At 36.5% G+C, this 26,961-nt stretch overlaps 1 protein-coding gene across 2 annotated transcripts in view; it reads left to right on the top strand.

Annotated features, from left to right (window-relative positions):
- Window positions 1–26,961, top strand: part of TMEM196 (transmembrane protein 196) — a 306,657-nt gene that overhangs the window by 29,097 nt on the left and 250,599 nt on the right. For both annotated transcript variants that reach the window (XM_069586646.1, XM_069586647.1), the window contains exon 2: window positions 24,872–24,985. The gene's annotated coding sequence lies outside the window, so the exon portion shown is untranslated. The remainder of the gene's footprint in view (window positions 1–24,871; window positions 24,986–26,961) is intronic.

Raw genomic sequence — 26,961 nt, 5'->3', positions numbered from 1 at the left:
TAGTAGGACTGGAATTATTTCTTCTGTGAATGTTTACTAGAACTTCTCCATGAAGCCACATCTGTTCCTGGAGATTTCTTTGTGGGAAGATGCTAAACCAATAATACTTTTATGGTAGTGGAAATATTCAGATTTACTATTTCTCATTTTTTTCTAGAAATTTGAAAAGTATAAATATTTTTACTAATAACCTCTTTATCTAATATTTACCCTATCCTGATATTGGCTGTTTGTGGTTTTCTTTTTTCCTTGACTTATTCTTACTTCAGATTTGCCAGTTTTATTTGCCTTCTCACAGGACCAAATTCTGACTTTGTTGCTTCTCAATATTTCTTATGTTCTTTCCTTTCCCACTTATTTCATTAATTTCTGCTGTTACTGTGTTTTCCTGCCTTGTAGTTTCTGCTGCCATTTGGACTTATTCTACTAACATCTTTTAATGAATGCTTAGTTCTTCAATGTGAGTCTTTATTATTTTTTAAAAAACATGCATTTAAGACTATGACTTCTCTGAAGTATTACTTTAATCTGCTTTTAACAATTTTCTTATACTGTATGATATTTGCATTGGTATTCAGGTCGTGATACTCTGTCTTCTAGTTTCCATTACAGTATTTTTCTGTGTCCAATGGATTACTCAGAAGTGTAATTTTAAATAGCCAGTTTAATTTTCATATCTTCAAAATATACTTAGCTTAATTCTGTTATGGTAAGAGAATGAGTTCTGTATAATTTAAATACTTATAAAATTTGATACTTAGCTATACATTATGTTTACTTTCTGTGCGCACAATGTAGACCGCTTTTCTGCTCTCAATTGCTTCTTGCGTTTGAGAACTTTTATCTGGGATCAATTCCTTTCTACCTATAGCATATCATTTAGAATTTTTATTAGTAAAGACTGCTGGTGAGTGCTGTGATGTTTTTAATCTAAAATGTCTGAATTTTTCCATTTTCTTGAAAGATACTTTAGTTGGGTATAGAATTCAAGGATCAGTGTTATTTTCTTTCAACCTATTGAAGAGTGGTGGTGTTCTGCCGCTAAGTTGTGTCCAACTGTTTGTGACCCCATGGACTGCAGCATACCAGGCTTCCCTGTCCTCCACTATCTCCCAGGGTTTGCTCAAGTTCATGTCCATTGAGTCAGAGATGCTATCTAACCATTGAAGGTGTAATAATTTAACTAATTATGGCTTTCATTATGCTTATAAGAGATCAGATACAGTGTTACTTTGAGGATGTGTTCTGTTTCTAATGTCTTTACTATTTTCCGCTTCCCTTGGTGTTCTCAGTCTCATGTGTAATGTTTGTATCTGTGCTTCTCCTCCACGTCTGTTACCCATTCTTATCCCTTTTTCTCCTGCTCTTTTGATTCATCATGTGTCATTCTTCTTTTGTATCTATTCTTTCATAAGTCTCTTTTCTTTTGTGTTAAAACTGCTGCTAAACATCTCCATTACTCTTTTTACTTTGGGTATTGTATATTTATTCTAGAAAATCTGTGATTGTTCTTGAATTCTCCAAAGTCATTTTTTTATAATTTTTTCTTCCCTGTAGATATTTTCGAGTCAACTATGTTCACATTTAGTGATATAAACACTTTCCTTTATATCATTAAATGTGGTAAATGTAGTTTTAAAATATATGCTTATAACTGTAAAATATGACATCATGTGGATCTGATTTTTTTGCTTTTTGTTTTGCTGATGGATGTGTAAGAAGGCTAGGGTATATTAACAAGTAATGGAATAACTGGTCTTATATCAAAGTTCTACATACGTAGATGATTTATGAGAACTTGACTATGCTCTGGTAAACAACCTTGAAACCTCAGTCAGTTAACACAACAAAGTGTATTTCTCATTTATGTAGTCTTCAATTGTTTAAGTGACTTTCTGGGTAGTTGCCTTCCACCTGATCTGGGTACCAATGAGTATTTTTTTTTTAATACCAAAGAGAACTTTTCAGATATGATTAGTTAAGGAGGATCTTGATACATGAAGATTTTTCTAGATTATTTGGATGTCTCAATATGATCACAGATTGTTACAAGTGAAAGAGTGAAGCAGGAGAATCAGATCAGAAGAAGACTTGAAGATGCTATGCCTCTGGTTTTGAAATGAAAGGGGCCACCAGCCAAAGAATCTAGGAAGCTTCTAGAAGCTGAGGTAGGCAAGTAAAAAATTGTCCCCTAGAGCCCTCAGAAGGAATATAGCCCTGCTGAAACTTGATTTTAGCCTTGGAAAATCATTTTGGACTTGTGAGCTAGAAAAATTATAAATTTGTGTTGTTTTATGCCACTTATTTGTAGTAATTGTTAAAGTAGCATGAGAAAACAGCATTAGTGTATTGACATACCATTAAAGTGTGTCTCCGATAAATAGAATTAGATTTTGTTAAGCTATGGTTTTAATCCAGTCAAATAATTTTTGTCTTTTAGTTGGATTATTTAGTCCATTTTTATTTATTATCCTTGATATAATTGGTTTTAAATAAACCACTTTTATATTTGTGCTTTAAGCATCCAATCTATTATTTATCCACCTTATTTCTCCTTACCTGCCTTCTTCTTATTACTTAAGCATGATTTGTTATTTTATTGTATTTCCTTGATTACCTTTTTACTCATCAATATTGTCTTACCCTTTTACTGGTTATCCTAGATGTTACAATATGCATCTACAATTTACTGCATTGAACCATTTTTTTTTAAAAACTAAAGTTTGTTTTTAATGGAAGAAATTGGCCATAGTATGCATATATACCCTCCTTCACAAAACTTCCTCCCGCCTCCCACCCTTCTAGGTTATCACAGAGCATTGGATTTGAGCTCCCTGTGTCATACAGCAAATCAGTTAGTGCTTTTAGGGCACATTCGCACATCCTAGAAGTTACCTAGAAGTAGGGATACTCTGCCTTTTTTTTTTTCGCTATTTTTGTCCACATATTTTCTTTCTGCATATCTTATAAATTCCACAAGGTACTATTATTATTACTACTATAATCATTGGTATTTTAAACAGTCAGTTACTCCTATTTACCTATATTTTACCCTTTCTGGCTCTCTTCATTCTTTCTTATAGTTCTCTACTTCTATATAGGAGCATTTTCCTTCAGTGAAAAGACTTTCAGTGTTTCTCCGTGGTATACGCTAGCCTTTCATTAGTCTGAAAATTCCTCTGTTTTTCCTCTGGAAGGCAAAACAAAAGCAGTAGCTTATTTACTTCAGAAAAATAAAAACATTAAATGGAATCATTGTCCAGCATGTGACTCACCTGTGAACATCATCTATAGAGTTACAATAATATTAAAACCAAATGTTGAGTGTTTACTAGTTTGCCTATTTGGTGAATACTAATAATGGAAGTGTATTTTCTGTAGTAGAGAGAAAGATATTATAGACAGTCAAATAGTACTTTAAACTGGAAAATTAAAGCATGGTATATGGGCATGAATTTCAAAATCATAAGATATCCCAAAAAAGCAGGTAACACATTTGAATAATCACTGCCTCTGCAGGGAAGGATTTCCTTAGAATTTGGGAGGCAGAACTGCTATTTTTCAAAATAAACCCATTGGACTATTTAAATTTCTAAATTACATTCATGTGGTATTCAATAAAAATAAAGTAAAAGGTAAATTTTCTTAAGACTCACTTTTAGGTAAGATGTAAAACTTCTGAAAAAAGTATATTAAACAGATTTGGAGTAGTACAAAAACCTTCAGAGTAAAATGAGACAGTGTTATCAAAAAAGGGAGCTATGGAAGTATTTTAGGCATTTTGGTAACAAGCTTTGTAGAAAGCAAGATCTTATTCACAGTACATGTTTTAATGGGAGATCATCCTCTGTACTTATTTTCAGGGCTAACATGGTAAAATGGTACGTGTGTAATCTCTGTTTCAAAAGCACCGCTAAAGTAGGAATGTCATAAAAGTGAATAATTAGGAGATAAGATGACTTGAAGGGACACTCACTGTAATATATGAACCAAATGATGGAAAAGGAGTAGAGGTAGGATAAAGCATCAGGAGCTACTCTAATGGACAAAACGAGTCAGTTTGGATTTTTAAAGTAGTAGTGAGTTGACAAGGGGCACATAAGTGGAGAAGGCACACTTCTATGTAGAATGCACTTCTACATGTGATGAAGTAGTAGGTTCCATGGATGAGGAGGGGGAAGTGAAGTTGAAGTGAAGTTGTTCAGTCATGTTCGACTCTTTGCGACCCCGTGGACTGTAACCTACCAGGCTCCTCTGTCCATGGGATTTTCCAGGCAAGAATACTGGAGTGGGTTGCCATTTCAGGAGGGGGAAAGGTTTGTCTTTTTCAGGTTTTTGGTATCAGTGCTATATCTGATTAAATATCCAAATGTCATATTTAATGTCAAATGACATTTTTAATTTAAAAAATGTCAAAATAAAACTAAGCCTCTTCATGTGGATACCTTTCTGGGCACAAATCATGTCATAGTCCCAACTGATCAAACTTTTGGATCCGTTGTTAATTTATATTTATCCATAAGCCCTGTTGAAAATGAAATGACATCACACATGAAAATTCTTAAGGGATAGTTAAGAGCAATATATAAAAAAGATATTAAAATAAGTTTGCAAGTGCATAAGACAGAGACAGTTTGTTAGCCAGGTTATTAATTATATATGCCCTCTAGATGTTATTGGAGCATTAAAAGATCTGTTCCTGTATGAAACTGGGGCTAAAATACTTGGTCACATATTTTGAGAAACAATTTCTCTAAGCCTTGGTTTCTCATCTGTAGAAATAATGACCAATGATTTTAGGGTTTTAAGAAGTTTTAAAAGCACTTTTATCTGTAACACATGTATCACACTAGTGTAAGAGGTTAGTAATAGAAGGAACAGGCTATGGAATTTATGGAAAGTCTCTATACTACTCAATTTTTCTGAAAACCGTAAACTATTTTACAAGATACAGTCTTTTTTAGGAAGCACATATATGGCCTTGAAAAGAAATGTTTATCAAAAGAAAGATTAAATAAGAACAAATATAAAATCCCTAATAGAATGCCAGGCACATAGAATAAGCTCAATAAATGTTATTTCCTTTCCTTTTGTCCTTAAGATTTCAGGAAATTGATCTGCCATCTGCACATTAATCTCCATGCTTATTCATCCTTCCTTCTTATTCTTGTCTATTTTTTACCATTTGATTCACATTAATTCAGCCCGACACACATCTCTTTTGGGTTTCCTCGTTTTGGACAACCTTCAAATAGTGATTTCTCTAACATGGCAGCCAGATTCACTTTCAAGTCTCTATTTGTCAGAGTCTTTTAATAAAACACCCAGAGAAACTCAGTTTTCCATCAAGTCCCTTTAATACTTACCCTCATGTTTCACTAAGGTACTGAAAAACGATGAATTCTTAAAAAATACTCTCAATATCCTATTCAACCCAGATTCTTACTCATTTACCTGAGTGTTTGCCATAATGCTAAAAGTTACACAAATAAAATTTTTGTTCAAAATAGAAAGGCAACGTTTTACAGTGTCATGAAGGAGGATAATATGCATGTCCTAAGCGATGTCCCAAGTAATGATATGCATGTCCTAAGCAATCGTCTGTGCAGGAACAACTGTTGTACCAGAACTTGACAAGAGGGCCCTAAGTAGTTCAAAGACTGGAACTTGCCTTATTCCCAGGCCCCTTATCAGTCTTACTGTCCTCTGCCTGTTAGATGCCTTGCAGCAGCTCTGCCCTCTCCAGTTTGAGTAACTTTTCTTGAATACTTAAGAAGGTCTCCTAACACTTTCTTCTTCCGGGTCTGTTTGCAACATTCCTTTCCTTACATAGGATTTACCAAACTGTTTTCTCTTGAACCACTGCATTCACCTCCCTTCCATGTATTGGTTTGATGCTTTAGAATCCTCCACTGGGGCTGGAGTTTACTTATCAACGATTCCACTCTTGGGAGTGGCTAGGACCTCTCACCAGCTCTGTCTCCTCCAACTCCCATGGAAGTTGAAGCTCTTCAGGACTTTTCTTTATTACCTAATTTTTTTTTTTTTTAATTCTCATAGTTAATGTAAGGTTGATATTAGCCTTTTAGAAATTTGGGGCCACAAAAAGAATGTGTTGAACAGACATTAAATCACTTTCCACCCGACTATAATAATTACCTCTTATATAGTTGTTTTCCCCTACATTATTTTAGGAATCAAACTGCCTGAGCTTAGTTAGAGGTGAAGAGGCTTTTTAATCTTAGACAAATGGATATATTTAGTTTTGAATTATAGAGAGTAAAATAAATCACTCTTTCCTAAATTTTCTCACCTTATGAGCTATGGGGAAAATGTTTTTAAAAAGCTTAAAAGAAAAATGTTAAAACTGAATTGCATCTTATGCTCATTAGAGAAGCAGAATTAAGTCAAATCTAAGTAGAAGCTGTTGACTGCTTTTAAAAGTAATTAGATTTAAGATGATATAACACAAGCTCTTAACCTGCCTCAGGGAAGAAAAAAGATCTACGTGAGGAAATTACATGACAATTGTCATATACTACTACTACGGTGTCCTTTATTCATGACCGCTGCCAAGAGAGCACTCAAAGCACTCCTTTACAATTTTAAAATTAGGAAGCTATTCAATTATTTATGTACAATTTTCAAAGATTTGATATATTTTAACATATAACAAGAGTACCTGACATTGTATTCTAAAAACTTTATGTACTTGAATAGTATGTGTGTAATGTAAGTGTTTATGCATGGATAATATTTTAATATATACATGAATTAACATATGTACATACTGTGCATTGATATCATAACTCATAAAACATGACTATCAACCTTAATATTTCCCATGTAAGGAAACAGTAATCAAGGAAAAATAAGTGAAATTTCCAGTGTAGCCCTCCTAATAAAATATGGAGCATTAGATTAAACACAACTCTTTGAGGTAGGTACTATCTGAGGATTTTGCAGGTATTCTTTCCGCTCATCACCCTCACTCCCTTCACCCCAAGTCTCAAAAATTGAGAAATTCCAAAATTTTCTCTTGATATCTTCTTCATTCCCGGCTGTTTGCAACATTCCTTCCCTTACATAGCATTTACCAAACTACTTTCTCTTGAACCATTGCATTTATACCTCCCTTCCATGTATTTGATGCTTTAGAATCCTCCACTGTGGTTGGAACTTACTTATCAATGATTCCACTCTTGGGATTTTTGCATAATTTATTTTTGCATAAATTATTGGCCACTGGTATTCTCTCCTCTCACATCTGGATGTATATCTCCTGTCGGTTTTGTTTCTCTGGAGAATCCTGATTCACATGATTGTTAAGCCTCAATAAATGTCTGATACAGGTTCACAGTTTAGGGATATGAAGTATGAGTGTTTCTCTAAGGTATCTGTTTCCTTCACTCTCATGAGTGTAATTCATAGGGAGAATGAAATGCACACACTGTCCTCTATTATTTTGAATCTTGCTTTAGAACATAGCTGATCTGTTCTTTGTCATATGTATATATATGTGTGTGTATATAGATCATATATTATATATATGTAAAATATATATCAGCTTCCAGAGTGTTGGGAAGAGGTCATAGAGAGCTATATTGACAGTCCCTTCTGAATAATAATAATTTTATGTTTTTCAAAATCTTTTGTATGCATTTTCTTCACTTATTCTCTTTATAGTATAGTGAAATGGGTATAACTATTCCCCTTGAGATACAGAAAGATTGTGTGACCTGCTCAAGGTAATCCAGGCAGATCGAAAGGCAGACTGTGTGTTACAAGAGAACACGAAAAACATTTTTATTTTAATTTAGGAGACTTGAGTTTCTAATCTTGTCATAATTCAGTGTTAGTTCTTAAACAAGTGATTTTCACATGGATCCTCAGTTTACTTACTCTAGGAAGCAAAAAAAGTCTGTGCACAACCTGTGTTATTATGAGAATCAAATGAGAAAACAACTCTCTGGAGAAGGACATAGATTCTAAGACGTTGCACACGATGAATTCGACGGGCTGCTCAATTTTTAGTCTAGTGTTTTAATGGTTAATTTAGAAACGAAAGCTTCTTGAAACCAAATGCACATTATTTCTCATGAGCTTCCCTTTACTTCAAACATTTGGTCAGAACTGCATCAAAATGTCAAAATAAGAATAATGGTCTAAGCATCCTGTTATTTCCACCTACCAGAGCCACACAATAGGAAAACCGAGAAGAAAACACTCGAGACAAGCTATGCAGCACCGTTGAAAATGATCAGTGACTTCAGAAACCCTCTGTCCAGGAAGGAGCTCTTTTGAATATGAACCACAGTTTCTCAACAAAGGAGGAAGAGATGAGTCCCAGTGTTTTTCAGTGCTTTATCTTTGTCAGATACCCTGCAAATGCATCGTATGCATTTCTTCATTTCATCTTTGCAGAAACCTCTTGAAGTGATATGTAATCCTCATTTTATCATAAAGAACTGAAGCCCAAAAATGTTAAGCAAAGGATTCCTCAGAGTACATATCAGGCAGACAGAATTTAAACTCTGGTTTGTGCCCTAACTCAAAAAAAAACAAAACAAATTACCAGGCTCCCTGATATTTTTCAACATATTTCTTTGTTTGCAAAAGAGTTATTTTAAATAACCATGGTTTTGTTGCCTAATGAACATCCCTGCTATATTTTAAGGCAATCAGCTCCTGGATGATAGAAGGAATGGAAATTTTAGTACAGTTGGTAAGATAACCTCATGATGATTTGTAGCTTCGGCTCTACGATTCCAAAAATAGAGCTCAGTGAAGCAACACAGTCTTTGGCTGACACAGCAGAGAGTAAAAGTCATTCCAGCTCACGGCATCTAGCTGGATCTCCCATTTGTTTAGAGCGGCTTGTGAATCTCCACGTTCCCTTAACAAAAGGGAGACGCTATTGCCCCTTTAGCATAGACATTGCCTTTGAGTTAAAACGCCTCTAGATTTCTAAAGCCAAGGAGGGTCTTTGGGAAAGCATTTTCTTCTCTGGAAAAATAAAGTCTCTCCCAAGGCAAATATCCAGTAGAAGTGACATTTTCAACATCTGCACCTCAGTAGGATGATCTCTGTTGACTGCGTTTTCTGTCTGAAAGAGTTTGCTATAATGTGGGCAATGGATTTGTTTAGCTGTTTTCTCGAAAAGTGCTTATCTTTTGACTTTGGTTTCTAAAGAAATAATTGAATAGGCAAGTGAATGCACCAGACTTCAGCAGCGTCAGATTGATTTGCAGAGGAAATAAACTGAAGTCATTAGCTATTGAGACAGCACAGCTGAAGAGGGCAGGAAGGGTAGCATCTTGTGTCTCTATTTACCTCCCTTTCATGCTTTCTCCTTAAACATGGGCTCAAGTGTTGAATAGAAATAGCAAAAGATATTAATGTTTCATATTCAGTTACTTCACTGGTGTTTTATAGCTGAAAATAGCAATGAATCATGGTGGTTTCAAGGAAGTAAATATCTGTCCAGTGGGAGGAAGATTTGGTTTGAGTTCTACCAACTGAGTGGGTAGTGTTTTCCTTAACATCTGCAAAGGAAATCCAGTCTCAATTTATTACACACAAATCTGATTAAAAGACTTCCACACAATTTCCAGCCTCAGGAACTTTCAGTCTTCGGTAAAGGACAAAAGATAGGGTAATGCAACTTCTATATAATGATCTATTTTTAAGTTTTCAAATGCTTCAAAAGATGGTCTGTCTCTGGGGAACAGGGATGTGCTACAGACTGCAACTGTTGGTGCCACTCTCATCACACAGTCTAACCAAATGGGATTTCAAGAGCAGCTTTCCAAAGTATCATTATAAGGACATTTAGGTCTAACAAGCTGCATCAAGATGTCAGATTCTCATGGCCTTTGCATTAATTCAAATAAAGTCAGCCCTTCTCTGAGGTTTTGAAATGTTCAGTTTCTTTTTTACTAAAATACTGACTCTTGGAGTGGAAAGTGATTGAGGTAAAGTTATGTCTTATTTACACTAGTGTGCAAAAGGAATATGTAAAATGGAAAATCTCATTTGAAAGTATTTTGTGGTTTGCTAAATAAAAGCAATATATTGGTAAAAACAGCAAGGAAAAGAATACTGTGTCTTAGGAATTAAGAAATTTATCTATCAAACTATTCAGCTACAAATACCTTTTGTATGTTTTGTTATATGTCAGACTCTGTGCTAGGCTCCAGGCAGCCCAAGAAGTAAATACCCTTTTTGTTGTTAAGGCACTTCTAGTCTAATGGTATTTCCCCTGAGAACTAGAAGAAATGCTGTACAATAGGGTCTCAGCCATTTCTCCTTACCCACAGTCAAAATCTATACTTCAATGATGTCGTAAGTCTGGTAATATCAGATACACTCTTTAAGATGACTTTTTAGTGATCTCCTGTGAAAATGGCCTTATCTAAATTATGCAATCAAATACATAATCATATATTAAAATTTTAGCAAATACATATAATAAATGTCAAATGATGAGACAGACTGAGTTGGAAATTTCAGTTAGAGAAGAAAGCAGGGAAAAGGCCACTGTCAACTTGATAGGCAGCCAGGCTGGATAGGGTAGACTTGTGCATATCTGATTAAATTAGTATGATATCCTGAAATCTCTGGAATTTGCAGAATAGTTTTCAGTTTTGAAGGAGAAGAAACGTTGTGAATTTGGAGTAGGAATCAAAGCCTTTATATACCGCCCCCCAATTATAATCTGAGTGAAAACTAGTAAATAGATCTTAGCATAGGCAGAAAACTGTTGTATTAAAGGTGTATTAGTAGTATCTATCTCTTTCCCACTAACAACCTGTTAGGGCATATAAACAGTAATTTTAGTTGTGTTCCCAGAAAACACTGATAATCAGTCATGACACTCTTTCTTCTGAATCTTAGACTCCTGGCCATGTGTACCTGATACCATCTAGGAAGTCAGGGAAGGTCTCACTGCTGTGACCTTCAAATTTCAAGCTGGAAACAACTTGCTAGCTGAGGAATGGGTGTGGTGAGAGTATACCCCAGGCATTTCAAATGCCTCTGCCCTGTTTCTGAGGTTCTCAGGTGCAAGGATGTTCCCAGTGTGAAAGGGTCAGGAAATCTGCTTTGAATTTCAATTTTCATTAATTGGAGTGTAGAGTTTCTTAGCACATGTTTCTCTACTGACATTTTGCTAATATGATGTGTAAAAGAAAGGAAAGAGCTAAATTTCCTAGATATGTAGTAGCAATTAAATATTAGTTGTGACACCTTCCCAAATTAATTGCTTCATAAAAATTCATTTTAAGAAATATATGTCCTAATGAGGATTCTCAGGGCTCTTTCCATAATTGAGTTTGGTAGTAGTGTCTGTTTTTACTGGAGTTTAAAAAATTCGCAATTTAAATAGTGTGTGACCACTATTGTATCCTCAATTAAACTTGCTGAGAACTTTTAAAGAAGTATTTTCACTTGAAAATCTTAAGTTTAAAGCTAGAAGTTAGAGACAGAAAACATGTCAAGAAACCATTTAATGTATTTTGTACTTAATCACTTATGTTTCCTTCATTAAAATTACCACTAAAGCCCACAATTGTTTTAAGCCATTGGATTGAAAGTCACCAGTTTAATGAACAGTAAAAAATAATTTCATAGTGCGTACATTTTATGGTATTAAACAACAACTACATTTCCTTAAATGTAAATTGTTTACTGTAAATTTAAGTATAATGTTTACTGTAAATTTGTAGGCTTATTTTTCAAAAAGGTCAACAGATAATAAGTAAGATGATCAGTTTGATTAAACGGTTAACTGACTTTGTAGGTGTATTTGCCAAGATTTTAATTTTAATTTAACCTCTTATCTACCTATGTAACATGTGGCAGTTCATTTTCTTTCTGCAAAAATGAGATGGTAGCACTCATCTCAGGGTATTGTTGTAGAAGTTCTATTATTAGCAAAATGCCTAGTCCAAAGGTCACAATAAAAATTCACGTGATTAAATAGTATTTTTTTCATTATTGCCTCCAATTTTGGGAAGCAAATTATCATCTTAATAAGAAACTCACATAGAATCCTCTCCTACCCCACTCTGCAATCTTTTTTTTTTTTTTTGCATTTGAAAAACTTTTTTTTTCTACTGGAGGGTAGCTGCTTTTCAGTGTTGTGTTTCTGCTGTATAGCAAAGTGAATCTGGTGTGTTTGTGCACACGTGTGTATGTATGTATACTGTTTTTTAGTTTCTTTCCCATTTAGGTCACCACAGAGCACAGAGTAGAGTTCTCTGCCCTATGCTATACAGAAGGCACTATACATAGTAATGCATATATGTCAATCCCGATCTCCCAACTTATCCCATCCCACCCTCCCACTATGGTATCGAAAAGCTCATTCTCTACATCTGTGTCTCTATTTCTGCTTTTCAAATAAGTGCATCTGTACCATTATTCTAGATTCCACATATGAGTGATATACGACATTAGTTTTTCTCTTTCTGACTTAATTCACCCTGTATGAGAGTCTCTATGTCTATGCACATCTCTGCAAATGGTACTATGGCTGAGAAATAGTCCATTATATATATGTACCACCTTTCTTTATCCTTTCCTCTGTTGACAGACATTTAGGTTGCTATGTCCTGGCTATTGTAAGTAGCCTTGCAATGAACATTGGGGTGTATGTACCTTTCTGAATTATGGTTTTCCCCAAGAGTGGGATTGCTGGGTCATATGGTAGTTCTATTTTTAGTTTTTCATACAGTTCAACTTACCCACTCAACACTGCATGAAAAGCTATCATATATTAAGAAAATTTCCCTACAGCCTTTCTATTTTTTCCAAGCCATCTTTGCATTTTTCTCACCTCTTTGACAAAACTAGTTCTCCAGTTTTTCTTTTCTTTTTTCTTATCTTTTCTTCTAATAACGAACAGAGCTCTTCTAATTCTGACTCACAGGGAAAAGAAAAGTGCCCTCTTTGTTCCCTATAGCAATGTTTAGCTCGCCACCATTTCTTTACAGCATCCCCCTGAATGAAATTGACAAGATTTCCTCATCCGAGCTTCATTTATTTTATATTGTGAAAGTCAGAGACCTTCCCTATACTCATTCACGTTTCTGTCTTAATGTTTCCGTTTACTGTCATTCTGCTCTCTGATTTCAGTAGCTGTATGGTAATCAGTTCATACATGCATGCTGAGTCACTAAGTCATGTCTAACTCTTTGTGACCCCGTGGACTATATAGCCCACCAGGCTCCTCTGTCTGTGGGATTTTCCAGGCAAGAATACTGGAGTGGGTTGCCATGCCCTCCTCCAGGGGATCTTCCCAACCCAGGGGTTGAACCTGCATCTTTTGCATCGGCAGGCAGGTTCTTAAGCACTGAGCCACTTGAAAAGCCCGAGTTAATACATATGTGCCTTACAAATAGCCAAATCTTCTTGTAGTTTGTTTACTTCTGAACAATATTAGAAAATTTTCAGAACCATCCAGCAGCAGAGATGGACTGTCTTTTCACAGCCATTTCATGTGCTTGAGCATGCAGGTAGATATTTTCCAACTTCCCTTACTGTAAGGGCCACATCGCTGAGTTTTGGTCAATGCAAAGTGAATGACGTATCCCATGTAGAGAGCTAGATCTAGAAACCTCCTATGTATTATCCTGCATGCTTTTACCCATTCACCCGATTGAATTCTGATAAACGCACTGAAATTAGAAGCTAAGAAGGAAGCACTATAACACAGAAGTTGCCTGAGTCCTGAATCACTACTGGGACGGAAGGTACTTACTATATACACTAGTCCAGGATTTGGATTTTAATGTGACTGAGCAAGAAACTTCTATTATGCTTGTGCTATTGTACATTTGGGGGATTGTTGATTACAGTAGCTGGCACTACCTTAATTAGTACATGTGTAAGTTGTTTATATGCTGAATACATATTATTCAAAATTAAGTAAAAATGGACTGATGTTTAGGGGCATTTTATTCATTTTTTTAATTGATTCCTCCTGTGTTGACTTTCGTAGCTTTGTTTTGGAAATCAGTGACTCACTCCTTGGGAAGATGAGGTAGATGGAAAAATTCAAGAGGAAAGAACAGTATATGCAACAAATGGAGAATTGACTGTTCAAAAAAACAATCACAAATCCTACAGTGGAAGAAGCTTACAGGGTATAAAGTTGAAATGTTAGTTTATAGCAAGATCATGAAGAGTCTTTTGTATTAGGCAAAAAATCAGTAATGTGGCCATTAGACAGAGTCAAGGAAAACATCTCAACTGTGTCCCCAAGTACTTTATGCCCACCTCAGTTACTACATTGCTCATATTCCACATCATGATTTTATATGTCAAAAGTTGTTTTCTGAGGCTTAGTTCTAAGATGTCAGTGGTTCTTAATGGACCACAGAGTGAATTCAGAATCTTCATTTAAGTTGCTCTGGTTTGTTTCACGCTGCTTCACAGCTATTATCCTCGTACTGGGTTTCTTCACTTCTTGGCACTGCTGACACTTTGAGCTGCATGACTGACCGTTTCAGGGGCAGTCCTGTGCACTGTAGGATGGTTAGCAGCATCTCTGGCCTCTATCCGCTGGATGACAGTGGCACCCTCCCCACTGCCCCACTCGTTAGAGTAAATGACCTCCAGACACTGTCAGATATCCCCTGCGAGACAGAATTACCCTCAGTTCAGAACATCTATCCTACATGTCCCCATTATCATATTTGGGATGATTCTTACCATTTTTGTTTTGTAGGGCATCTTTCTTATGGATCTTTTGTTCTTAGGAGGCCCCATTTCCTTCTTTATTTTTTAATCTCTCAACTTCCCTGATGGCTCTGACAGTAAAGCTTCTGCCTGCAACGTGGGAGACCTGGGTTCGATCCCTGGGTCAGGAAAATCCCCTGGAGAGGGAAATGGCAACCCACTCTAGTACTCTTGCCTGGAAAATCCCATGGATTGAGGACCCTGGACAGTCCATGGGGTCGCAAAGAGTTGGACACTTCGCTTTCATTTTTCTTAGTTGATAATATCCTCCAGCATCTTTCTGAGGTAGAATGCATGGGGGGCTAGTAAAATTACTGCAGATTTGCATGTCTTTAACTTGGATTACGCTGCTTCATTTAATAGTTTGACTAGATATTCAATTATTACTTGAAAATTTTCTGAGAATTTTGAAGGCATTCCTCCACTGTGTTCTAGCTTCCAGCATTTCTATTGAGAAATCTAATGTCATTTTGATTCCTGAGTGTAGATTCTTTTTACTCCTCTTGGGAATGTTCTAGACTTTTCTGTCTGTCCCCATGGGTTCTGAAATTTGACAGTGATATGCTTTTGTGTAAGTCTTATGTAACCTTTGTGCTGACCACTTGACCCCTCTCAATGTGGAAATTTATATGCTTCAACTTAGCAAAAAGTTTAAACATCTTCTCTGATAATTTTCTCTTCATCTCATTTTTCTTTCTGGAATTCTAAATGTTCAATATTTTAGGTCCTGGAATTATATTCTAGTCATTTCTATTCTTTTTTCTTTTTTTGTTTCCAGCTTTCTGAGAGATTTCTTCAACTTTATCTCTAACCTTTCTATTGGACTTTCATTTTTTACTGTCCTAATTTTACTTTCCAAGACTTCAGTTTTTTCTGTGCATGGCATTTTAAAAAACTACCTCATGCTCTCATTTTATGAGTACAATAACCCTAACCTATCTGAAGATCTAAAGTGCAAGTTAGGGAAAGTATTCTCCTCTCCTTTGCTGAGATCCTTTTGCTACTTTTGTTTACTTTTGCCTTTATTTTTACATTAGCGCTTTCTTCAAATGTCTGGTTTTACATGAATTTCCTTTCAGGTTTAGTAAATAGGTATTGATAAGTGACTGAAGCTATGTATGGGTGGGTATGTGTGTCTTATTCCCTGATAGAATTCACTGTGTGGTACTTAGTTAGGTTTTATTGGAAAATGCACATTTGTCAGTATTGGCTATTCTATTCTTATATGTTTCTTCAGAGGGTATCCATTCATCCTCCTACCTGGGATGTATCAGCCTGTAAATGAGCATTTTTAGGGCCAGTTGGGACAGGTGGCTGGGTTACAATGATAATTAGTGAATACCCTAATTTCCATGTAGTGTCATCTCTTCAGCAATGTTCTGTGTGAGTCACCACGTTAGAGCAAGGGCAATGATCTGACTGCAAATGTTTGGGAAGTGATCTGAGGAATCTGATTTCTCCTGTGGGTGTGCGCTACATTGCTTCAGTTGCGTCTGACTCTTTGGGATCCCACCAGGCTCCTCTGTCCATGGGAGTCTCCAGGCAAGAACATTGGAGTGGGTCGCTGCCCTCCTCCAGGAGATCTAAACCCAGGGACAGAACCCTCATCTCTTGTCTCCTGCTTTGGCAGGTAGGTTCTTTACCACTAGCGCCACCTAAGAAGCCAGTGATTTCTCCCATGGATCACCAATTTTCTTGATTTCCACCCCTCCAAATACCTCCCATTGCCAAGGCACCTGGCTGATGCTTTCAATTCCTCTTTCTTGCTGTGGTTTTATAAAAAGATTTCTTATTTCTGTTGCTTTCCTAACTGACAATGTAGTTTTCAGACACTAACGTCTTTACCATGCACAGCAGGCTGGATAGTGACCCCATAAGATGCCCCCAAACTAATAATCCATGAAATGTGGGAATATAACTTTAGGTGGCAAAAGGGGGCATTGCAGATGTGATTAAGTTAAAGATCTTGAAATGAGGGGATTATTCTGAATTATACAAGTGGCCCCTGTCTGTAAATCAAAGTGTTCTTGTGAGAGAGAAGCTGAGAGACTTGACCCCAGAAGAGGAAACTGGTGACGTGACAATGGACATGGAGAGAGATTTGAAGACACTTTGCTACTAGCTTTGAGGATGGAGAGATGGGCCATGAGCCAGAGTGCAAGGGATGTAGCTCTGGATCTGGAAAAGTACAGGGAGCAGAGATTCTACCATGGAGCCTCTCAAGGGGGTGTGGCCCTACCAGCCCCTTGGTTTAGGTTAGTCAAACCATTTTGGATTTCTGATCCTCAGAATTGTAAGAGAAGGATAAGGGGATGACAGAGGATGAGATGGCTGGATGGCATCACCGACTCAATGGACATGAGTATGGGTAAACTGCGGGAGTTTGTGATGGACAGGGAGGCCTGGCGTGCTGCGGTCCATGGGGTTGCAAAGAGTCAGACACGACTGAGCGACTGAACTGAACTGAACTGAGCGTGTGTTGTTTTAGATCACCAAGTTTCTTGTGGTTGTTCAAAGCAGTCATAGGAAACAAACAAACATACAAGCCATCCGCCTACTTCCTAATTCTCAAAGCTGTGTTGCAGTCGCTTCCTTCTCATTGTCTTCATCCCCGTGCAGTGTGTCCTGGCAGTCTTTCTTGTCCTTTTTTGTGAAAGTTTGGGTAAGAGGCATGCTCAATACCTTTTTAATCCTCTATGCAGTTTTCTCTAAGTTTTCATTAGAGTCCAATTAATACCTTGCATTTAGTTGGAAATGATTAAATAATAAATGTATATTTTTGTCTGCCTTGTGTGGGTTTTGAATTTTTGGTGAACTTTTGCTTTTTATGTACCAAGTTTGTTGGCATTCAGCATTTGTAATGAGGGAGGTAAATATAATTAAATAGAAAAACTACCAGAACTAAGACAGGGATACTATAATGTTCAATAACATTAATGTTGTTTTGGAACTATTTTAGGCAAGAAACATAAAATAGTTGGTGTAAATATTAGAAAAAATTATCAATATACACTGATGTTTTGCCTATATACCTAGACTATTTAAGATTCCATTCTTGTAGATAATAACAAAATGCTATAATTATAAAGAAAATATCTCTGCAAAATCGGACAGACCATAGACTGACAATGTTGAATGACCAGATATATAGACTATATAATAAATTAAATATGCTCAGTGAAGTTGATGGACTCAAAGTGGGTATTTAAAAAGTAATAAGAGAAAAAGTATCAAAATGAACTAGCTGATCTTAAAAAAAATCAAGTTTACGAGAAAGGAATATAGGATTGAAACTAGAAACATATATAATATTATTCCTTACGTATAAGTGAAGAAAAAATTAGTGAACTGGTGTCTGATAACTGTAATCACACAGTCAGATAAAACTGAAAATTTAAAAGAGAAGTTAATGACAGGCTTGATTAAAAAGCTCTATCTCTAATAGTATTCTAAATGGAAAGAATAAGGAGAAGGAAAGAGAAGCCATCGGAGAAGAGAAAAATGCTGAGGTTTATAGAATTTGAAAAGACAAAAGCGCTCATGTTTAGACTGTCCAGTGAATCCCTAAGTATGAAAAGACAAGCCAGAGAAAAACAAACCAGGGAGATGTAAACCTCAGTTAAGATCCTATCATACCTACCAAATTGTTAAAAAGAAAAAAAAAGTAAAAGCTTGAACATACCAAGTGTTGGTAAGACAGGAGTAATGGGAGTGCTCATAAGCTGCTGGCCGACTCTAAGTTGAAATGACTATTCCAGAAAGCAGTTGGGCAGTAGCAATAAAAACTAAACCCATATGGACACTGAAACTTAAATCCTGCTTTTGGAATTTAACCTACAGAAATGAAAGTGCCAGCATGCAATGGTCATATACAATGTTACTTCCCCTTTGCTTATACAGGCAGAAGTTATAGGAAGAAAAGAAGGGAGGGAAGGAGGAGACGTTGTGATGACAAAAGCATCATTCGTAATATTGTCCCATTTATGTTGATTCAGGTGAATGCATGAAGGGATTCATGGAAAGACAATCACAGTGTATTAATGGCGGTTATCTCAGGGGATTAGACTTCATGTATGTTTTACTTTATTCTTTTATGTATTATTGAAAGTTTGTCAACATGCATTGCAAAACATATAATAAAAATAATAAAGCTATTTTTCCTTGTGGAAAAAATGAGGGAAAAACCAAAAATGGTGAATATTTTATCAGGCCTAATGTTATTACATTTTTACTGTGTCGATGTGAAGCAAGTTTAATCTTATTCAACCATTTAAGCAATCTTTGATTAATATACAGTCATCAGTTACCTTTCAAGGTCAAAAAAGAACAGAGGCAAAAAGTAGTTGAACATGCCTAGGGAGGACTTTACTTATTTGGGAAAGAGAAAGCTACTTCACAACAAAGGTTACACATTCCTTGGCATCCACAAAGCCATTCATTCATCAATTCAAATTTAAGTTCTATTACAGTGTTATTCCCATAAGGGCAGAGTCTTCATTTGTCTTGTTCTCAGACTTTTGCCTGGTATCCAACACAGTGGCTGCCTCACCTCAGAAATACAATCAATATTTACTAAAGGAGTGAATATATTCATGTACCCATATAAGGCATAATTCTGTGCTTTTGTTATTCTTTGGTTATTTAATATTCATTCTAAATTCCTCCCACATTTTTTAGTAATAATTAATATAATGTTCAGAGGATCTAAAAATATTAGTAATAAGAACAAATACTAATTTAACATTTGTGTCAGTTCTATTCTAAAGGCTTTATGTATAGTCACCCATTTAATCCTGGAAGCCAACATTATCCCCATTTTACTGATGGTAATGCTGAAGCACATAATTTGCCCAAGGATCTGTAACTACCGAGTTGCAGGTTCAGGGTTTGAGTCCAGGTCTAAATCCAGAGTCAAGCTTTTGCTACAGGCATGTACCTTACCTCTGACAATATAGAAATGCCAGCAGTTGTAGATCAGCTCATTCATAACCGATGCACCTTGATTTATTTTCTCTGCTAAGATTTGTTTCATTTCTCCTTAGGTAGCAACAGAGCTGTGCAGTGCATCGGAGTGGTTGATTTGGCAGGGTATAGAACTGATGTGAACAATATGCCATGCAAACCAGATGAGTAAAGATATTTAACAAGAGAAACAGCAAACGATGCTGTGAATCTAGGGAAAATGGGGGCAAAGGCCAGAACAGATGGCCAGAGGCACTTGTGAGAGTCAGGGCGAGGACAAGGCTTGACCACAGTCAGGAGGAGCAGGCAAACTTGTAGGCCCACCTACACATAAATGCAAACCAGAACAGCAAGCCAAATACAGGCACTAGGTGGATGGTACCAGCAGCAGCAAAGAGACTGAGGCAGAACAAAGGTTTTCTGAGGTACAACCTACTGTACCCATTTAGCCCAAGGTAAGAATTGGCTTTTGAGGGCAAGCAGTTCTGAGAGAAGATGTTATTGTCAACAACACTTGGATGGACTGCAGAATTGAGGAAACAAGCAAAGCATGTTTTTCTGTAGATTTAATTTTTGTTCAGTTTTATTTTTAAAATTTTTACTGAGTTGCACGTGTTCATTGAGGGCTTCCCTTGTGGCTCATCTGGTAAAGAATCCACCTGTAATGTGGGAGACCTGGGTTGGATCCCTGGGATGGGAAGATTGCCTGGAGAAGGGAACAGGTACCCACTCCAGTATTCTAGCCTTGAGAATTCCATGGATTGTATTGTCCATGGGGTTGCAAAGAGTCAGACAAGACTGAGTGACTTCTGCTTTCACTTGTGTGTGTTCACTAATAAGCAAAAAAGAGAGAAGAGATATCACAAAACCACCACTCAAAGAAATTAGTTTAAAAGCAGCATGAAATCTTGTGCTGTGAAGACTTTTCAAACACACAAAAGCAGAAGGATGAGTGTGGTGCAGTGTCATAAACCCGTCCCTCACCGTCAGCATGCCTCTGTTCTTATTCTTCTGACCCCTCCCACTTTTTACAAATGTGCACACACACACACATGGAAACAGAAAAGAACTTCAGAAAAGAACACTCAGAAACGTCATAGATATCCTTCTCTTGATACTATTCAGTTCAGTTCAGTCGCTCAGTCGTGTCCGACTCTTTGCACCCCCATGAATTGCAGCACGCCAGGCCTCCCTGTCCATCACCAACTCCCGGAGTTCACTCAAACTCATGTCCATGGAGTCGGTGATGCCATCCAGCCATCTCATCCTCGGTCGTCCCCTTCTCCTCCTGCCCCCAATCCCTCCCAGCATCAGAGTCTTTTCTAATGAGTCAACTCTTCACATGAGGTGGCCAAAGTACTGGAGTTTCAGCTTCAGCATCAGTCCTTCCAAAGAACACCCAGGACTGATCTCCTTCAGAATGGACTGGTTGGATCTCCTTGCAGTCCAAGGGACTCTCAAGAGTCTTCTCCAACACCACAGTTCTAAAGCATCAATTCTTCAGCGCTCAGCCTTCTTCACAGTCCAACTCTCACATCCATACATGACCACTGGAAAAACCATAGCCTTGACTAGATGGACCTTAGTCAGCAAAGTAATGTCTCTGCTTTTGAATATGCTATCTAGGTTGCTCATAACTTTCCTTCCAAGGAGTAAGCGTCTTTTAATTTCATGGCTGCAGTCACCATCTGCAGTGATTTTGGAGCCCCCTAAAATAAAGTCCGACACTGTTTCCACTGTTTCCCCATCTATTTCCCATGAAGTGATGGGACCAGATGCCATGATCTTAGTTTTCTGAATGTTAATCATCATTAAATTTCCTTCTTAATAAAAAAAAAATGAATGATTATTTTTTTCTGGCTTCATAGCACTGTAGTCTTGATATATCATCCATAGTATGTGGTGTTAATTGTTCAGTTGTGTCTGACTCTTTGTGACCCCATGGACTGTAGCCTTTCACACACCTCTGTCCATGTAATTTGCCAGGCAATCTTCCTGACCCGAGGATTGAATCCCAGTCTTCTGCCTTGCAGGCAGATTCTTTACTGTCTGAGCCACCAGGGAAACCAACCACATTTATTTATGCTTGGTTCACTCCCAGTTTTAAAAATAAAAATGCTGCCTTGATATATACATAAATATATATACACAGGAGGCTTCCCTGGTGACTCAGTGCTAAAGAATCTGCCTGCCAAGCAGGAGATAGGTTGAGACCTTGGGTCAGGAAGATCCCCTGGACAGGGAAATGGCAACCCACTTCAGTATTCTTGCCTGGGAAATCTCATGGACAGAGGAGCCTGGTGGGTAGTCTATGGGGTGGCAGAGAGTCGGACACAACGTAGTGACTAAAACAACAACCACCATGAAGACAAACATAGAATATATATATATCTTCTCCATATATATATGATATACATGCACATAATATAGCAATTACCTTTTCTGCTTATATATATTTACACATATATATGGGATATTTGTACACTATTCCAATTTAGTCCTTAGAATAAACTGTTAGACGTGAAATTTCTGGGTCAAAGAGTAAGTCTATTTTAAATGTTTTTATGTTTATTATCAAATAACACTCCAGAAATTTTCTGCTCTCTCACAGCCTTTCTAAGAGTGTATGCATATGCCTATATTTCATTTGCCTCAGTAATACTGAGTAGTAGAAATTTGTGGTTTTTTCAAGTTGATCACTTTGAGATATCATTGTGAAGATGTATAATTATTTGAATATTACAAATATTACATATTTTAGTGTTTATAGGCCGAGTCACCAAAAGTAAAAGACTGATTTCATAAACTACATTTTTTTTCATATATTGATTTTAACCTTACATGTGTTATTTTTCTAGATGTACTTCACAGAGGGGAAAAAAATCTGCATTCCCAAAATATTTAATAGCTTGTTTAATTTTCTGAGAAGGCATAGATTGCTTTAAAGGAGATTGCTAGTAAATTAGATTAACTGTCTTTAGTATTCAGTTCCAAAATCATTGAGGTTTATATCCATTAAATATGAATTTGTCCCCAAATTAATTTTCTTGCTCTTTATTGTTGTCACTGCATGATTGGTTATTTTCCATTTTGGAAGATTTAGTATTTGAGTAGGTCAGATGATGGCTTGATAGCTTCAGTTCAGTTCAGTCGCTCAGTCATGTCTGACTCTTTGCGACTCCATGAATCGCAGCACGCCAGGCCTCCCTGTCCATCACCATCTCCCAGCAAAACTTTAAAAGCCAGACACTGGAGCACTAAGTAAATTACATCTATATATAACCACTTCCAAAAAATATAACTATATGATAGTAAAGTGAAGTATGTAAAATATCCTTTGGTCTAATGGCTATTTTTGTTTTTCCAAAGATAATTTATCTATAACTATTAATATTTCAAAAAGCTTTGCTGTCAATGTCAACTGGTTGAGGGGGATTCAGCAAGCTCAAATGTTTTTTCTGAATAATAAAAATGCCCAGAATAGAATCTAGCAACAAAAGTCAACAGAGAGGGAGTGATGGAAAGAGGGAAGCTAGGCAAATTGTTTTATATTTTGCATAACTGAAGAGCCAGATGGCTTAACTGGATTTTTATTTTCAGAACCACCCACTGCAGGATTTTAAGTAAGTTCTCAAGTCAAACACAGTATTGCAAAACAGAGTTTAACAATGTCTTGACCAGAGCCCACAACCTTATCCAGGCATTACCAGATTCCTATCCTTGTGATGCAGCCAGATCTGTCTTTTACTGGTATAGAAACAATTTTACACTAAGTTTCTACCTCTTCTGAGCAGAGATGCAAAAAAGGAATAGGTATGGTACTGCTTAGGAAATGTTCAAGATTAGGTTTTTCTAATCTAATATCAATTTGACAGTAATATTTAATGTCTTACCTCAGTTGTCACTTTTACTCCATTTTGAAGTATCTTGTAATGATACCTTGCTATTCAAAGAAAAGCAAGACAATTGATCCAGCATACCAAATACACACTAGTGATGTATTTCACTATTTAATTTTAGGGAATATTTGCTCTAATGCTATTTTTAATCATCAATAACCCGAATTGAAGCATATAAATTTAGTAAAACAGATTGTTTAAAAGTTTATTTTCCTGTTGTTGTCTTTTTAAATTCTTTACTTGATACTCCAGAAGAGTTCAATTATCTATTTTCTAGTTTTAAAAAATTATGCTATTTCTCTTTTTCATTTTTTACATTCCATTTATCTCTATCGTTCGTGAAGTCGCTCAGTCGTGTCTGACTCTTTGTGACCCCATGGACTGTAGCCCACCAGGCTCCTCCACCCATGGAATTTTCTAGGCAAGAGTACTGGAGTGGGTTGCCATTTCCTTCTCCAATCTCTATCTTTACTGTGTTTAAATTCTGGCAAATAACCAAACGTTAAATAACCAAATTCCTCAAGAAAAGCTGTACTTTGCTATTTCCTGACCAATAAGAAACTTTTTGGACCATGAGTCTAGCCAGAAAAAACAAATGTCTGTTGAAAATGATCTGGTCCAATTTTGTAGGTCCAGTCTGGAGATGGATTCTGAGTCGCAGGTTAATATCCAAACTTTTTATGTTAGAATGAAAGCAAATCTATTAGGGCTTGATCATCATCAGTTAAGGCCAAAGAGCTAACTGGCGAAATATATGCCTAGTTTCATTCCAGCTGGCTAACACTGAATGTTTTTTTTATAAGGATGAGTCACTTTTCTAAAGAATTCTGCAGTAAACCAGTTTTATGTCAGAACATCGTGAAGGATTGACTTTGGCATCTGCACTTTTGGGCTTCTATTTCTTCTCATATCTCCTTTAAGAAGTCTAGCTTAGATTTATCCAACTAGCTTTCTCCAATTCAATTTCCTTTTATAACTCATTGGCTGCTTGAGTCCCTGGCTCAGTTGGGAGTGTCAGACAGCACTACCCTGCTCTGGTCTCCCCATTTGGGTACCTTCCAGAGTAACCAAACTCCCCTGGAATACAACAATTACAAAAGCATTGAACATGTCAGGCTTGGAATAATTTTGCTGAGTCAGTTTAGAATTGGATTGAATGAAACACAGCTGCCCTTAACAAAGCATCCTCTGTTCTGTTACACTTGGGCATGAGAATAATGCACAAACACAGGGGCTCAGACTAACCATGTGTATCATTTTACGTACAGGAAGAAGAAACCCTGGAGCCTGAGATACTGTTATGCCTAAATGATAAAGGGATTAGCTTTTGGCTTTTGAGTATCAGCCCCTGCACTGCATTGCATGATCCTGTTGAACAGAAGGTAAGTGTGATGGTTTCTTCTCTAGATAATTCAGCCCTAAATTACTTTAAGCTAAAGTTTTTTAGTTATAAATAGACAGAAAAATATTACAAACATTAATTTGGCTATATCTATCTTTTAAGAGGAGCAGTAGTAAAAATCAAGCAGGATAACCCTAGGTTGCAAACTTACTGGTTAAGAAATTAGGCTGTATAGTAACAGAACTGAATTTTTGCCCCATTTCCACCACGTGCTAGCTGTGTGACTTGGGCCAAATTGCTTAACATCTCTTAATTTCGGTTTATCTATTGACAAAGTGAGTATAACAATAAAACTTAATTGTGAGTATTAAAGTAATCCATATGAAACTTCCACATAATGTGCTATGTAAGGGATCACTATTTTAGTAGAGCTGGAATGAATCACAATGACCTTATCTTGCTCCTCCATCTTGGCCTCCATGTGCCATCCCTGGTTTCATTAGATACACATGAATTGTCAAGAGTGAGTTCTGAACTGTAGTTTTGTATGTCTCTTAACTTTCATTCTAATTCAGTGTTGTTGAGAATACTTTAAACTTCTATGTAACACTGTGGAGTGCTATCAAATGCTTCAAGTTCTCACTTTTTTTCCCCCTCTTTGGAGCTTGCCAGTGTTTGGTGAGCATGCTCTTTGAATCTTTTTCTTCTTTTCAGAATGTGTTTTCTCCTTCTGCAGGATCAGTCTCATACTTACTGTTTCATGCTTTGCTTTCTCCTTTTCCTGTCATCATTCTCTATTCTTATTCTCTTGATGAAAGTTTCCTTCCTCCCCCTCAGAATCATAAACGTTAATCCTTCCTTTTCAGTATAATTCTGTGCACTATATATATTAAAATTTTTTCATTTTCTGCAATAAATGTTAAACATTTCTTAATTCTCTTCATTTGCCCCTTGGCTCTGGCTATTGGCTAGAAAAAAAAATTGTTATTCTCAAAAGGAAAAAGACAGCATTATCTCACTAACTATAGACTAATGACTTTATCTCAGCAATATTCTAGAGTGCATTTTAAACAAATAGTTTCTGAGCATCTGAGGAAAAAAATGATCATGAAAAATGAACATATATTCATTTAGAACAAGTCATAGTGGGTGTGGTTTATTTCCTTGATAGAATTACTAAACAAATGGTCAGTAAATGTATTAAGCATGACATATTTAGGCTTCAACAAGAGATTTAGAAAGATTTTTTTAAGTGTTCTTAAACTTTAATTTTTAGAACCGTTTAGGTTTAAAATAAAATTGAGAGGATAATACGGGATTTCTCATTTACTCCTTCCTATCTATAGACATAAATATCCTCCCCTCTCATCAATATCACTCATCAGAATGGTACTTTTTTTTTTTTTTTTTTACCAGCGATGATCATACATTGACAAGTCGTGATCACGCAGTGCATAGTTCAATTTAAGTTCACTGTTGGTGTCCTATTCAGTATATTCTATGGGTTTGGGCAAATGTCCAATAACATATATCCATAATCATACAAAGTATTTTCACTACCCTAAAAATTCTCTGTGTTCTGATTATTCATCTCCACTGTGTCCCTCCACCTCTCCCAATTCCCCACTTCCAAACACTAATCTTTTTAAAATTGCCACAATTTTGACTTTTCCAGAATCATATATATTTGGAAACATACAGTATGTAGCTCTTTAAGACTGGCCTCTTTCACTTAGGAATATGTGTTCATGTTTCTTTCACATCATTTCATAGCTTGATAGGTCATTCCTTTTTAGTAATAAATAATATTGCAGTATTTAGATGTACCAGCGTTCATTCATCCATTCAGTTACTGAAGGATTTGGTTGCTTTGCAAGAATATGCAGAAGAACTGTACAAAAAAGATCTTCACAACCCACATAATCACAATGGTGTGATCACTCACCTAGAGCCAGACATCCTGGAATGTGAAGTCAAGTGGGCCCTAAAAAGCATCACTACGAACAAAGCTAGTGG

Source organism: Ovis canadensis, chromosome 4 (assembly GCF_042477335.2).
Source record: "Ovis canadensis isolate MfBH-ARS-UI-01 breed Bighorn chromosome 4, ARS-UI_OviCan_v2, whole genome shotgun sequence".
In the NCBI taxonomy this organism is placed as follows: domain Eukaryota; kingdom Metazoa; phylum Chordata; class Mammalia; order Artiodactyla; family Bovidae; genus Ovis; species Ovis canadensis.
Note: the sequence above shows the minus strand (reverse complement) of the source record. Positions and strands in the feature narration are given on the sequence as shown.